Consider the following 15021-nt stretch of genomic DNA (forward strand, 5'->3'; position numbering starts at 1 on the left):
CTGGATGAATCCGGAAATATCTGGTTTTGTTTTGGCTAACTCAATCCCAGATATTGCTACAGCCTCTGTGTTTGCTTTTTCTGGATATTATCCACAGACTTTATTGTTTTGAATATTTTTTATCGGGGAAGATTTTATTTTGAGCTTGGATACAGTAATTGGTTCCACATGGAGACACCAGCTCTACATATTCGTGTTTTCGAGGGAGAAAGCTAGAAGAACTGCGGTAAACAAACATGATATTTCTGTTTGTATCGATTACATTTTATGCTCTTGCCTAATGAAAAGACTTTGCTTTTCTCCGAAACCATTTTTTCTCTGATTTTCTCGGTCCATTGCATAGGAATTCAAAAGCACTTTGTCCGAATATGACTGGATTGAAACAGAAATATCCGGTTGTGTTTTCGCTAACTCAATCCAAAATATTGTGAAAGCCTCTGTGTTTGTGTTTTCTGGATATTACCGATGGACTTTATTGTTTTGAATGTTTTTATCAAGGAACATTTAATTTTTTACCGTAGAAACACTAATTGGTTCATCATGGGGACACCAGGTCTACACATTCGTATTTTCTAGGGAGAAAGCAAGAGGAACTGCGGCAAACAAACCCGATATTTCTGTTTGTATCGATGACATATTATGCACTTGCCTAACGAAAAGACTTTGCTTTTTTCCAAAACTATTTTCACTGTGATTTTCTCGGTCCATTGCATGGGAATTCCACACCAGTTTGTCCGGATATAACTGGATGAAACAAGAAATATCCGGTTTGTTTTGGCTAACTCAATCCCAGATATTGCTACAGCCTCTGTGTTTGTGTATTCCTGATATTATCCATAGACTTTATTGTTTTGAATGTTTTTTATCAGGGAACATTTAATTTTGTGCTTGGAAACTCTAATTAGTTCCAAAAGGAGACACCAGCTCTACAAATTCGTATTTTCTATAGAGAAAGCTAGAGGTACTGTGGCAAACAAGCTTGATATTTCTGTTTGTATCGATGACATTTTATACACTTGCCTAACGAAAAGACTTTGCTTTTCTCCAAAACCATTTTTACTCTGATTTTCTCTGTCCATTGCATGCGAATTCCACACCACTTTGTTCAGATATTACTGGATGAAACCAGAAATATCCGGTTGTGTTTTGGCTAAATCAATCTCAGATATTGCTACAGCCTCTGTGTTTGTGTATTCCTGATATTATCCCCAGATGTTATTGTTTTGAATGTTTTTTTTTCAGGGAACATTTAACTTTGGGGTTGGAAACACTAATTGGTTCATCATGGGGGCACCAGCTCTACACATTCATATTTTCTAGGGAGAATGCGAGAGGAACTGTGGAAAACAAACATGATATTTCTGTTTGTCTAGATGACATTTTATGCACTTGCCTAATGAAAAGACTTTGCCTTTCTCCAAAACCATTTTCACTGTGATTTTCTCTGTCCATTGCATACGAATTCCACACGACTTTGTCCGGATATGACTGGATGAAACCAGAAATATCCGGTTGTGTTTTGGCTAACTCAATCCCAGATATTGCTACAGCCTCTGTGTTTGTGTTTTACTGATATTATCCATGGACTTTATATATTTCAATGTTTTTTATTATGCAACATTTAATTTTGTGCTTGGAAACTCTAATTGGTTCCACATGTAGACACCAGCTCTACACATTCGTATTTTCTAGGGAGAAAGCCAGAGGAACTGCGGCAAACAAACATGATATTTCTGTTTGTATCGATGACATTTTATGCACTTGCCTAACTAAATGAGTTTGCTTTTCTCCAAAACCATTTTTACTGTGATTTTCTCGGTCCATTGCATAGGAATTCCATACCAGTTTGTCCACATATGACTAGATGAAACCAGAAATATCCGGTTTTATTTTGGCTAACACATCCCAGATATTGCTACAGCCTCTGTGTTTGTGTATTCCTGATATTATCTATGGACTTTTTTGTTTTGAATGTTTATTATCAGGGAACATTTAATTTTGAGCTTGCAAACACTATTTGGTTCCACATGGAGACACCAGGTGTACACATTCGTATTTTCTTGAGCGAAAGCTAGAGGAACTGTGGCAAACAAACCTGATATTTCTGTTTTTATCGATGACATTTTATGCACTTCCCTAATGAAAACACTTTGCTTTTCTCCAAAATCATTTTGCTGTGATTTTCTCTGTCCATTGCATACGAATTCCACACCAGTTTGTCCGGAGATGACTGGATGAAACCAGAAATATCCGGTTGTGTTTTGGCTAACTCAATCCCAGATATTGCTACAGCCTCTGTGTTTGTGTATTCCTGATATTATCCATGGCCTTTATATTTTTTCACTTTTTTTTATCAGGGAACATTTAATTTTGTGCTTGGAAACTCTAATTGGTTCCTCAAGGAGACACCAGCTCTACACATTCGTATTTTCTAGGGAGAAAGCTAGAGGAACTCGGCAAACAATCTTGATATTTTTGTTTATATCGATGACATTTTATGCACTTGCCTAACGAAAACACTTCGCTTTTCTCCAAAACCATTTTTACTCTGATTTTCTCTGTCCATTGCATGCGAATTCCACGACAGTTTCTCCAGATACGACTGGATGAAACCGGAAATATCTGGTTTTGTTTTGGCTAACTCAATCCCAGATATTGCTACAGCCACTGTGTTTGCTTTTTCTGGATATTATCCACAGATTTAATTGTTTTGAATGTTTTTTATTGGGGAACATTTTATTTTGAGCTTGCATACAGTAATTGGTTCCACAAGGAGATACCAGCTCTACACATTCGTATTTTCTAGGGAGAAAGCTAGAGGAACTGCGGCAAACAAACCTGATATTTCTGTTTGTATCGATGTCATTTTATGCATATGCCTAACAAAAAGACTTTGCTTTTCTCCAAAACCATTTTTACTCTGATTTTCTCGGTCCATTGCATAGGAATTCCACACCAGTTTGTCCGCATATGACTAGATGAAACCAGAAATATCCGGTTGTGTTTAGGCTAACTCAATCCCAGATATTGCTACAGCCTCTGTGTTTGTGTATTCCTGATATTATCCCCAGATGTTATTGTTTTGAATGTTTATTATCAGGGAACATTATATTTTGAGCTGGGAAACTCTAATTTGTTCCACATGGAGACACCAGCTCTACACATTCGTATTTTCTAGGGAGAAAGCCAGAGGAACTGCGGCAAACAAACATGATATTTCTGTTTGTATCGATGACATTTTATGCACTTGCCTAACTAATTGAGTTTGCTTTTCTGCAAAACCATTTTTACTGTGATTTTCTCGGTCCATTGCATAGGAATTCCACACCAGTTTGTCCACATATGACTAGATGAAACCAGAAATATCCGGTTTTATTTTGGCTAACTCAATCCCAGATATTGCTACAGCCTCTGTGTTTGTGTATTCCTGATATTATCTATGGACTTTTTTGTTTTGAATGTTTATTATCAGGGAACATTTAATTTTGAGCTTGCAAACACTATTTGGTTCCACATGGAGACACCAGGTGTACACATTCGTATTTTCTTGAGCGAAAGCTAGAGGAACTGTGGCAAACAAACCTGATATTTCTGTTTTTATCGATGACATTTTATGCACTTCCCTAATGAAAACACTTTGCTTTTCTCCAAAATCATTTTGCTGTGATTTTCTCTGTCCATTGCATACGAATTCCACACCAGTTTGTCCGGAGATGACTGGATGAAACCAGAAATATCCGGTTGTGTTTTGGCTAACTCAATCCCAGATATTGCTACAGCCTCTGTGTTTGTGTATTCCTGATATTATCCATGGACTTTATATTTTTTCACTATTTTTTATCAGTCCATTGCATGGGAATTCCTCTGTGTTTGTGTATTCCTGATATTATCCCCAGATGTTATTGTTTTGTATGTTTATTATCAGGGAACATTTAATTTTGAGCTGGGAAACACTAATTGGTTCCACATGGAACCAGAAATATCCGGTTGTGTTTTGGCTAACTCAATCCCAGATATTGCTACAGCCTCTATGTTTGTGTATTCCTGATATTATCGATGGACTTTATTGTTTTGAATGTTTTTATCCGGGAACATTTAATTTTGTAGCATTGAAACACTAATTGCTTCATAATGGGAACACCAGCTCTACACATTCTGGATGAAACCGGAAATATCTGGTTTTGTTTTGGCTAACTCAATCCCACATATTGCTACAGCCTCCGTGTATGTGTTTTTCTGATATTATCCATGGACTTTATATTTTTCAATTTTTTATTTAGGCAACATTTAATTTTGTGCTTGGAAACTCTAATTGGTTCCACATGGAGAAACCAGCTCTACACATTCTTATTTTCTAGGGAGAAAGCTTGTGGAACTGCGGCAAACAAACCTGATATTTCTGTTTGTATTGGTGTCATTTTAAGCACTTGCCTAACGAAAAGACTTTGCTTTTCTCCAAAACCATTTTTACTGTGATTTTCTCGGTCCATTGCATGCGAATTCCACGCCACGTTGTCCGGATATTACTGGATGAAACCAGAAATATCCAGTTGGTTTTGGATAACTCAATCCCAGATATTGCTATAGCCTCTGTGTTTGTGTATTCCTGATATTATCCACGGACATTATTGTTTTGAATGTTTTTTTTTTTCAGGGAACATTTAATTTTGGGGTTGGAAACACTAATTGGTTCATCATGGGGGCACCAGCTCTACACATTCGTATTTTCTAGGGAGAATGCTAGAGGAACTATGGAAAACAAACATGATATTTCTGTTTCTCTAGATGACATTTTATGCACTTGCTTAAGGAAAAGACTTTGCTTTTCTCCAAAATCATTTTCACTGTGATTTTCTCTGTCCATTGCATACGAATTCCAAACCAGTTTGTCCGGATATGACTGGATGAAAACAGAAATATCCGGTTGTGTTTTGGCTAACTCAATCTGAAATATTGCTACAGCCTCTGTGTTTGTGTATTCCTGATATTATCCACAGACATTATTGTTTGAATGTTTTTTTTATTTTTTCAGGGAACATTTAATTTTGGGTTTGGAAACACTAATGGGTTCATCATGGGGGCACCAGCTCTACACCTTCGTATTTTCTAGGGAGAAAGCCAGAGGAACTGCGGCAAACAAGCATGATATTTCTGTTTGTATCGATGACATTTTATGCACGTGCCTAATGAGAACACTTTGCTTTTCTCCAAAACCATTTTTACTGTGATTTTCTCCGTCCATTGCATACGAATTCCACACCACTTTGTCCGGATATGACTGGATGAAACCAGAAATATCCGGTTTTGTTTTTGCTAACTCAATCCCAGATATTGCTATAGCCTCTGTGTTTGTGTTTTCCGGATATTAACGATGGACTTTATTGTTTTGAATGTTTTCATCCGGGAACATTTAATTTTGTACCATTGAAACACTAATTGTTTCATAATGGGAACACCAGCTCTACACATTCTTATTTTCTTGGGTGAAAGCTAGAGGTACTGCGGCAAACAAACATGATATTCTGTTTGTCTAGATGACATTTTATGCACTTGCCTAACTTAAAGACTTTGCTTTTCTCCAAAACCATTTGTACTGTGATATTCTCGGTCCATTGCATGGGAATTCCACACCAGTTTGTCCGGCTAACTCAATCCCAGATATCTGTTTATATCGATGACATTTTATGCACTTGCCTAACGAAAGGACTTTGCTTTTCTCCAAAACCATTTTTACTGTGATTTTCTCAGTCCATTGCATACAAATTCCACACCAGTTTTTCCGGATATGACTGGATGAAACCAGAAATATCCAGTTGTGTTTTGGCTAACTCAATCCCAGATATTGCTAGAGCCTCTGTGTTTGTGTATTCCTGATATTATCCATGGACTTTATATTTTTCAATGTTTTTTATTAGGCAACATTTAATTTTGTGCTTGGAAACTCCAATTGGTTCCACATGGAGACACCAGCTCTACACATTCGTATTTTCCAGGGAGAAAGCTAGAGGAACTGTGGCAAACAAACATGATATTTCTGTTTGTATGGATGACATTTTATGCACTTGCCTAACGAAAAGACTTTGCTTTTCTCCAAAACCATTTTTAGTGTGATTTTCTTGGTCCATTGCATAGGAATTCCACACCAGTTTGTCCGCATATGACTGGATGAAACCAGAAATATCCGGTTGTGTTTTCGCTAACTCAATCCAAAATATTGTGAAAGCATCTGTGTTTGTGTTTCTGGATATTATCGATGGACTTTATTGTTTTGAATGTTTTTATCAGGGAACATTTAATTTTTTACCGTAGAAACACTAATTGATTCATCATGGGGACACCAGCTCTACACATTCGTATTTTCTAGGGAGAAAGCTGGAGAAACTGCGGCAAACAAACATGATATTTCTGTTTGTATAGATGACATTTTATGCACTTGCCTAACGAAAGACTTTGCTTTTCTCCAAAACCATTTTTAATGTGATTTTCTTGGTCCATTGTATATGAATTCCACACCAGTTTGTCCGGGTATGACTGGATGAAAACAGAAATATCCGGTTGTGTTTTGGCTAACTCAATCCAAAATATTGCTACAGTCTCTGCGTTTGTATTTTCCGGATATTATCGATGGACATTATTGTTTTGATTATTTTTATCAGGAAACATTTAATTTTGTACCGCTGAACCTCTAATTGGTTCATTATGGGGACACCAGGTCTACACTTTCATATTTTCTAGGGAGAAAACTAGAGGAACTGAAGCAAACAAACATGATATTTCTGTTTCTCTAGATGACATTTTATGCACTTGCCTAACGAAAAGTCTTTGCTTTTCTCCAATCCCTTTGTACTGTGATTTTCTCGTTCCATTTCATACGAATTCCACACCACTTTGTCCGGTTATGACTGGATGAATCCAGAAATATCCGGTTGTGTTTTGGCTAACTCAATCTGAAATATTGCTACAGCCTCTGTGTTTGTGTATTCTTGATATTATCCACGGACTTTATACTTTTGAATGTTTTTTATCATGGAACATTTAATTTTGTGTTGGAAACTCTAATTGGATCCACATGGATTCACCAGCTCTACACATTCGTATTTTCTATGGAGAAAGCAAGAGGAACTGCGGCAAACAAACATGATATTTCTGTTTGTATAGATGACATTTTATGCACTTGCCTAACGGAAAGACTTTGCTTTTCTCCGAAACCAATTTCACTGTGATTTTCTCTGTCCATTGCATACGAATTCCACACCACTTTGTCCGGATATGACTGGATGAAACCAGAAATATCCGGTTTTGTTTTTGCTAACTCAATCCCAGATATTGCTACAGCCTCTGTGTTTGTGTTTTCCGGATATTATATATGGACTTTACTGTTTTGAATGTTTTTATCTGGGAACATTTAATTTTGTACCATTGAAACACTAATTGTTTCATGATGGGAACACCAGCTTTACACATTCTTATTTTCTTGGGTGAAAGCTAGAGGTACTGCAGCAAACAGAGATGACATTTCTGTTTGTATAGATGACATTTTATGCACTTGCCTAACTTAAAGACTTTGCTTTTCTCCAAAACCATTTTTACTGTGATTTTCTGGGTCCATTGCATGGGAATTCCACACCAGTTTGTCTGGATGTGACTGGATGAAACCGGAAATATCTGGTTTTGTTTTGGCTAACTCAATCCCAGATATTGCTACAGCCTCTGTGTTTGCTTTTTCTGGATATTATCCAAAGACTTTATTATTATGAATTTTTTTTATCGGGGAACATTTTATTTTGAGCTTGCATACAGTAATTGGTTCCACAAGAAGCCACCAGCTCTACACATTCGTATTATCTAGGGAGAATGCTAGAGGAACTGTGGCAAACAAGCTTGATACTTCTGTTTGTATAGATGACATTTTATGCACTTGCCTAACGAAAAGATTTTGCTTTTCTCCAAAACCATTTTTACTCTGATTTTTCGGTCCATTGCATGCGAATTGCACAGCACTTTGTCCGGATATTACTGGATGAAACCAGAAATATCCAGTTGTGTTTTGGCTAACTCAATCCCAGATATTGCTACAGCCTCTGTGTTTGTGTATTCCTGATATTATCCACGGACGTTATTGTTTTGAATGTTTTTTTTTTTTAGGGAACATTTAATTCTGGGTTTGGAAACACTAATTGTTTCATCATGGGGGCACCAGCTCTACACTTTCGCATTTTCTAGGGAGAAAGCTAGCGGAACTGCTGCAAACAAACCTGATATTTCTGTTTGTATCGATGACATTTTATGCACTTGCCTAACGAAAGGACTTTGCTTTTCTCCAAAACCATTTTTCCTCTGATTTTCTCAGTCCATTGCATACGAATTCCACACCAGTTTGTCCGGATATGACTGGATGAAACCAGAAATATCCGGTTGTGTTTTGGCTAACTCAATCAGAAATATTGCTACAGCCTCTGTGTTTGTGTTTTCTGGATATTATCCATGGACTTTATATTTTTCAATGTTTTTTATTAGGCAACATTTAATTTTGTGCTTGGAAACTCTAATTGGTTCCACATGGAGACACCAGCTCTACACATTCATATTTTCTAGGGAGAATGCTAGAGGAACTGTGGCAAACAAGCTTGATACTTCTGTTTGTATAGATGACATTTTATGCACTTGCCTAACGAAAAGACTTTCTTTTCTCCAAAACCATTTTTACTGTGATTTTCTCGGTCCATTGCATAGGAATTCCACACCAGTTTGTCCGGATATGACTGGATGAAACCAGAAATATCCGGTTGTGTTTTGGCTAACTCAATCCCAGATATTGCTACAGCCTCTGTGTTTTAGTTTTCTGGATATTATCGATGGACTTTATTGTTTGAATGTTTTTATCAGGGAACATTTAATTTTGTACCGTTGAAACAGTAATTGGTTCATCATGGGGACACCAGCTCTACACATTCGTATTTTCTCTGGAGAAAGTAGAGGAACTGTGGCAAACAAACATGATATTTCTGTTTGTATAGATGACATTTCTTTTTTTATTTTTTTGCCATGTCCATCTTACAAGACACGTGATTACTGTCTTCAATAAAACTCAGTAGAACAGAAATACTAGTATTTTCATACTTTTTAAACAAGTCATAAATATTTATTATATGGAAAAATAAAAATAAATTTTAAGACACCTTTAGAGATTAATTTTTAAAAACATAAAGTCAGTTTCTTTGCAATGAATTAAAGTCATTTAAAAAAATTGGTATAGCTACATTTTTCAGAACAATGGATGAAGCAACTACATTAAGAAACGTTCACAAAGATGTAGAATTGGATAATCGAACCTATTATATCTGGCAGCTTTTTATAAAATGTTGGAAAGTCAAATTGCTAGATTCTTTAATGCTTAGGTTTTCTCACTTAACACTAACTTTTAAAACGTGCTCAATTTTAAAAAAAGTATCAGCACAGAGTCACTCACAAATGGTTTTTTTCAGTGGTCACACAATGATCACATTAGGCACTTAAGTGATGTTTTTTATAACAACAAAAAATAGTGATTTTCGAAGATGGAATCCATGAAGAGACTAAGAAATCAATCTTTGAACACACAAAACCCGTGAAAGAATGCCAAAAATAATTACAGAAAGCAATCATTCGTATTTTATGTGGAGAAAGCTAGAGGAACTGCGGCAAACAAGCATGATATTTCTGTTTGTATAGATGACATTTTATGCACTTGCCTAAAGAAAAGACTTTGCTTTTCTCCAAAACCATTTTTACTATGATTTTCTTGGTCCATTGCATATGAATTCCACACCAGTTTGTCCGGATATGACTGGATGGAACCAGAAATATCCGGTTGTGTTTTTGCTAACTCAATCCGAAATATTGCTACAGCCTCTGTGTTTGTATTTTCCGGATATTATCGATGGACTTTATTGTTTTGAATATTTTTTATAGGGGAACATTTTATTTTGTACCGTTGAAACTCTAATTGATTCATCATGGGGACACCAGCTCTACACATTCGTATTTTCTAGGTAGAAAGCTAGAGGAACTGCGGCAAACAAGCATGACATTTCTGTTTGTCTACATGACATTTTATGCACTTGCCTAAGGAGAAGACTTTGCTTTTCTCCAAAACCATTTTTACTGTGATTTTCTCGGTCTATTGCATACGAATTCCACACCAATTTTTCTGGATATAACTGGATGAAACCGGAAATATCCGGTTTTGTTTTGGCTAACTCAATCCCAGATATTGCTACAGCCTCTGTGTTTGCTTTTTCTGGATATTATCCACAGATTTAATTGTTTTGAATGTTTTTTATTGGGGAACATTTTATTTTGAGCTTGCATACAGTAATTGGTTCCACAAGGAGACACCAGCTCTACATATTCGTATTTTCTAGGGAGAAAGCTAGAGGGACTGCAGTAAACAAACATGATATTTCTGTTTGTATCCATGACATTTTATGCACTTGCCTAACAAAAAGACTTTGCTTTTCTCCGAAACCATTTTTACTCTGATTTTCTCAGTCCATTGCATCCGAATTCCAAAGAACTTTGTCCGAATAAGACTGGATTGAAACAGAAATATCCGGTTGTGTCTTCGCTAGAACAATCCGAAATATTGTGAAAGCCTCTGTATTTGTGTTTTCGGGATATTATCCATGGACTTTATTGTTTTAATTATTTTTATCAGGATACATTTAATTTTTTACTGTTGAAACTCTAATTGGTTCATCATGGGGACACCAGCTCTACACATTCGTATTTTCTAGGGAGAAATCAGAGGAACTGCAGCAAACAAACATGATATTTCTGTTTGTATCGATGACATTTTATGCACTTCCCTAACGAAAAGACTTTGCTTTTCTGCAAACCCTTTGTACTGTGATTTTCTCGGTACATTGCATACGAATTCCACACCACTTTGTCCAGTTATGACTGGATGAAACCAGAAACATCCGGTTGTGTTTTGGCTAACTCAATCAAAGATATTGCTACAGCCTCTGTGTTTGTGTATTCCTGATATTATCCACGGACTTTATTTTTTTGAATATTTTTTATCAGGGAACATTTAATTTTGTGCATGGAAATTCTCATTGGTTCCACATGGAGACACCAGCTCTACACCTTCGTATTTTCTAGGGAGAAAGCTAGATGGACTTTGGCAAACAAGCATGATATTTCTGTTTGTATCAATGACATTTTATGCACTTGCCTAACTTAAAGACTTTGCTTTTCTCCAAAATCATTTTGCCTGTGATTTTCTCGCTCCATTGCATACGAATTCCACACGACTTTGTCCGGATATGACTGGATCACACCAGAAATATCCGGTGGTGTTTTGGCTAACTCAATCCCAGATATTGCTACAGCCTCTGTGTTTGTGTATTCCTGATATTATCCATGGACTTTATATTTTTCAATGTTTTTTATTAGGCAACATTTAATTTTGTGCTGCAAAACACTAATTGGTTCCACATGGAGACACCAGCTCTACACATTCGTATTTTTAGGGAGAAAGCTAGAGGAACTATGGCAAACAAACCTGATATTTCTGTTTGTCTCGATGACATTTTATGCACTTGCCTAATGAAAAGACTTTGCTTTTCTCCAAAACCATTTTTACTCAGATTTTCTCGGTCCATTGCATATGAATTCCACACCAGTTTGTCCATATATGACTGGATGAAATCAGAAATATCGCGATGTGTTTTGGCTAACTCAATCCCAGTTATTGCTACAGCCTCTGTGTTTGTGTATTCCTGATATTATCCACGGACTTTATTTTTTTGAATGTTTTTTATGAGGGAACATTTAATTTTGGGCTTGGAAACTCTAATTGGTTCCACATGGAGTCACCAGCACTACACATTTATTTTCTATGGAGAAATCTAGAGGAACTGCGGCAAACAAACATGATATTTCTGTTTGTATAGATGACATTTTATGCACTTGCCTAACGAAAAGACTTTGCTTTTCCCCAAAACCATTTCTACTGCGATTTTCTCAGTACATTTCATATGAATTCTACACCAGTTTTCCGGATATGACTGGATGAAACCAGAAATGTCTGGTTGTCTTTTGGCTAACTGAATACGAAATATTGATACAGCCTCTGTGTTTGTGTATTCCTGATATGATCCATGGACGTGATTGTTTTGAATGTTTTTTTTTTTTCAGGGAACATTTAATTTTGTGCTTGGAAACACTAATTGGTTCCACATGGAGACACCAGCTCTTCACATTCGTATTTTCTAGGGAGATAGCTAGAGAAACTGCGGCAAACAAACATGATATTTCTGTTTGTATCAAAGATATTTTATGCACTTGCCTAGCGAAAAGACTTTGCTTTTCTCCAAAACCATTTTTACTGTGATTTTCTCGGTCCATTGCATATGAATTCCACACAATTTTGTCCGGATATGACTGGATGAAACCAGAAATATCCGGTTGTATTTTGGCTAACTATATCTGAAATATTGTGAAAGACTCTGTGTTTGTGTTTTCTGGATATTAACGATGGACATTATTGTTTTGAATGTTTTTATCAGGGAACATTTCATTTTGTACCATTGAAACACTAATTGGTTCATCATGGGGACACCAGCTCTACACATTCGTATTTTCTAGGGAGAAAGCTAGAGGAACTGCAGCAAACAAACCTCATATTTCTGTTTGAATCGATGACATTTTATGCACTTGCCCAACGAAAAGACTTTGCTTTTCTCCAAAACGATATATACTGTGATTTTCTAGATTCATTGTATATGAATTCCAGACGAGTTTCTCCAGATATGACTGGATGAAACCGGAAATATCCGGTTTTGTTTTGGCAAATCATCCCAGATATTGCTACAGCCTCTGTGTTATTATTTTCTGGATATTATGAACAGACTTTATTTTTTTTGATTGTTTTTTATCGGGGAACATTTTATTTTGAGCTTGGATGCAGTAATTGGTTCCACATGGAGACACCAGCTCTACACATTCATATTTTCTAGGGAGAAACCTAGAATACTGCGAAAAAAAACATGATATTTCTGTTTGTATAGATGACATTTTATGCACTTGCCTAACGAAAAGACTTTGCTTTTCTCCAAAACCATTTTTACTGTGATTTTCTCGGTCCATTGCATACGAATTCCACACCAGTTTGTCCAGATATGACTGGATGAAACCAGAAATATCCGGTTGTGTTTGGAAAACTCAATCCTAAATACTGCTAGAGACTCTGTGTTTGTGTATTCCTGATATTATCCATGGAATTAATTTTTTTCAATTTTTTTTGCAGGGAACATTTAATTTTGTGCTTGGTAACACTAATTGTTTGCACATGGAGACACCAGCTCTACACATTCGTATTTTCTAGGGAGAAAGCTAGAGGAACTGCAGGAAAAAATCATGATATTTCTGTTTGTATAGATAGACTTTTACGAACTTCCATAACGAAATGACTTTATTTTTTCCAAAACCATTTTTACAGTGATTTTCTCGGTCCATTGCAAACAAATTCCACACCACTTTTTTCGGATATGACTGAATGAAATCGGAAATATCCATTTTTTTTTGGCTAACTCAATCCCAGATATTGCTACAGCCTCTGTGTTTGTGTATTCCTAAATATTATCCACAGACTTTATTGTTCTGAATGTTTTTTTTTCAGGGAACATTTAATTTTGTGCTGCAAAACACTAATTGTTTCCACATGGAGACACCAGCTCTAACCTTCATATTTTCTATGGAGAAAGCTAGAGGAACTGCGGCAAACAAACATGATATTCCTGTTTGTATCGATGACATTTTATGCACTTGCCTAACGAAAAGACTTTGCTTTTCTCCAAAACCATTTTTATTGTGAATTTCTCGGTCCATTGCATACGAATTCCACACCAGTTTGCCCGGATATGACTGGATGAAACCAGAAATATCTGGTTGTCTTTTGGCTAACTCAATCCGAAATATTGCCACAGCCTCTGTCTTTGTGTATCCTGATATTATACATGGACTATATTTAGTTGAATTTTTTTTTCAGGGAACATTTAATTTTGAACCGTTGAAACACTAATTGTTTCCACATGGAGACAACGGCTCTACACATTCGTATTTTCTAGGGAGAAAGCTGGAGGAATTGCTGCAAACAAACAGGATAATTCTGTTTCTATAGATGACATTTTATGCACTTGCCTAACGAAAAGACTTTGCTTTTCTCCAAAACCATTTTTTATGTGATTTTCTCGGTCCATTGCATACGAATTCCACACCACTTTGTCCGGATACGACTGGATGAAACCGGAAATATCTGGTATTGTATTGGCTAACACAATCCCAGGTTGCTACAGCTTCTGTGTTTGTTTTTTCTGGATATTATAAACAGACTTTATTGTTATGAATGTTTTTATTGGGGAATATTTTATTTTAAGCTTGGATACAGTAATTGGTTCCACATGGAGACACCAGCTCTACATATTTGTATTTTCTAGGGAGAAAGCTAGAGGAACTGCGGCAAATAAACATCATATTTCTGTTTGTATTGATGACAATTTATGCACTTTATAATGAAAAGACTTTTCTTTTCTCCGAAACCATTTTTACTGTGATTTTTTCGGTCCATTTCATATGAATTCCACACCAGTTTGTCCGGATATGACTGGATGAAACCAGAAATATCTGGTTGTGTTTTCGCTAACCCAATTCGAAATATTGCTACAGCCTCTGTGTTTGTGTTTTCTGGATATTATCGATGGACTTAATGTTTTAATGTTTTTATCAGGGAACATTTAATTTTGTACCGTTGAAACACTAATTGGTTTATAATGGGAACACCAGCTCTACACATTCATATTTTCTAGGGATAATGCTGGAGGAACTGCGGCGTACAAACATCATATTTCTGTTTGTCTAGATGAGTTTTTATACACTTGCCTAACGAAAAGACTTTGCTTTTCTTCAAAACCATTTTTACTGTGATTTTCTCGGTCTATTGCATATGAATTCCACACCAGTTTGTCCGGATATGAC

This window comes from Lepus europaeus, unplaced genomic scaffold, assembly GCF_033115175.1.
Source record: "Lepus europaeus isolate LE1 unplaced genomic scaffold, mLepTim1.pri SCAFFOLD_30, whole genome shotgun sequence".
Classification (NCBI taxonomy): Eukaryota; Metazoa; Chordata; class Mammalia; order Lagomorpha; family Leporidae; genus Lepus; species Lepus europaeus.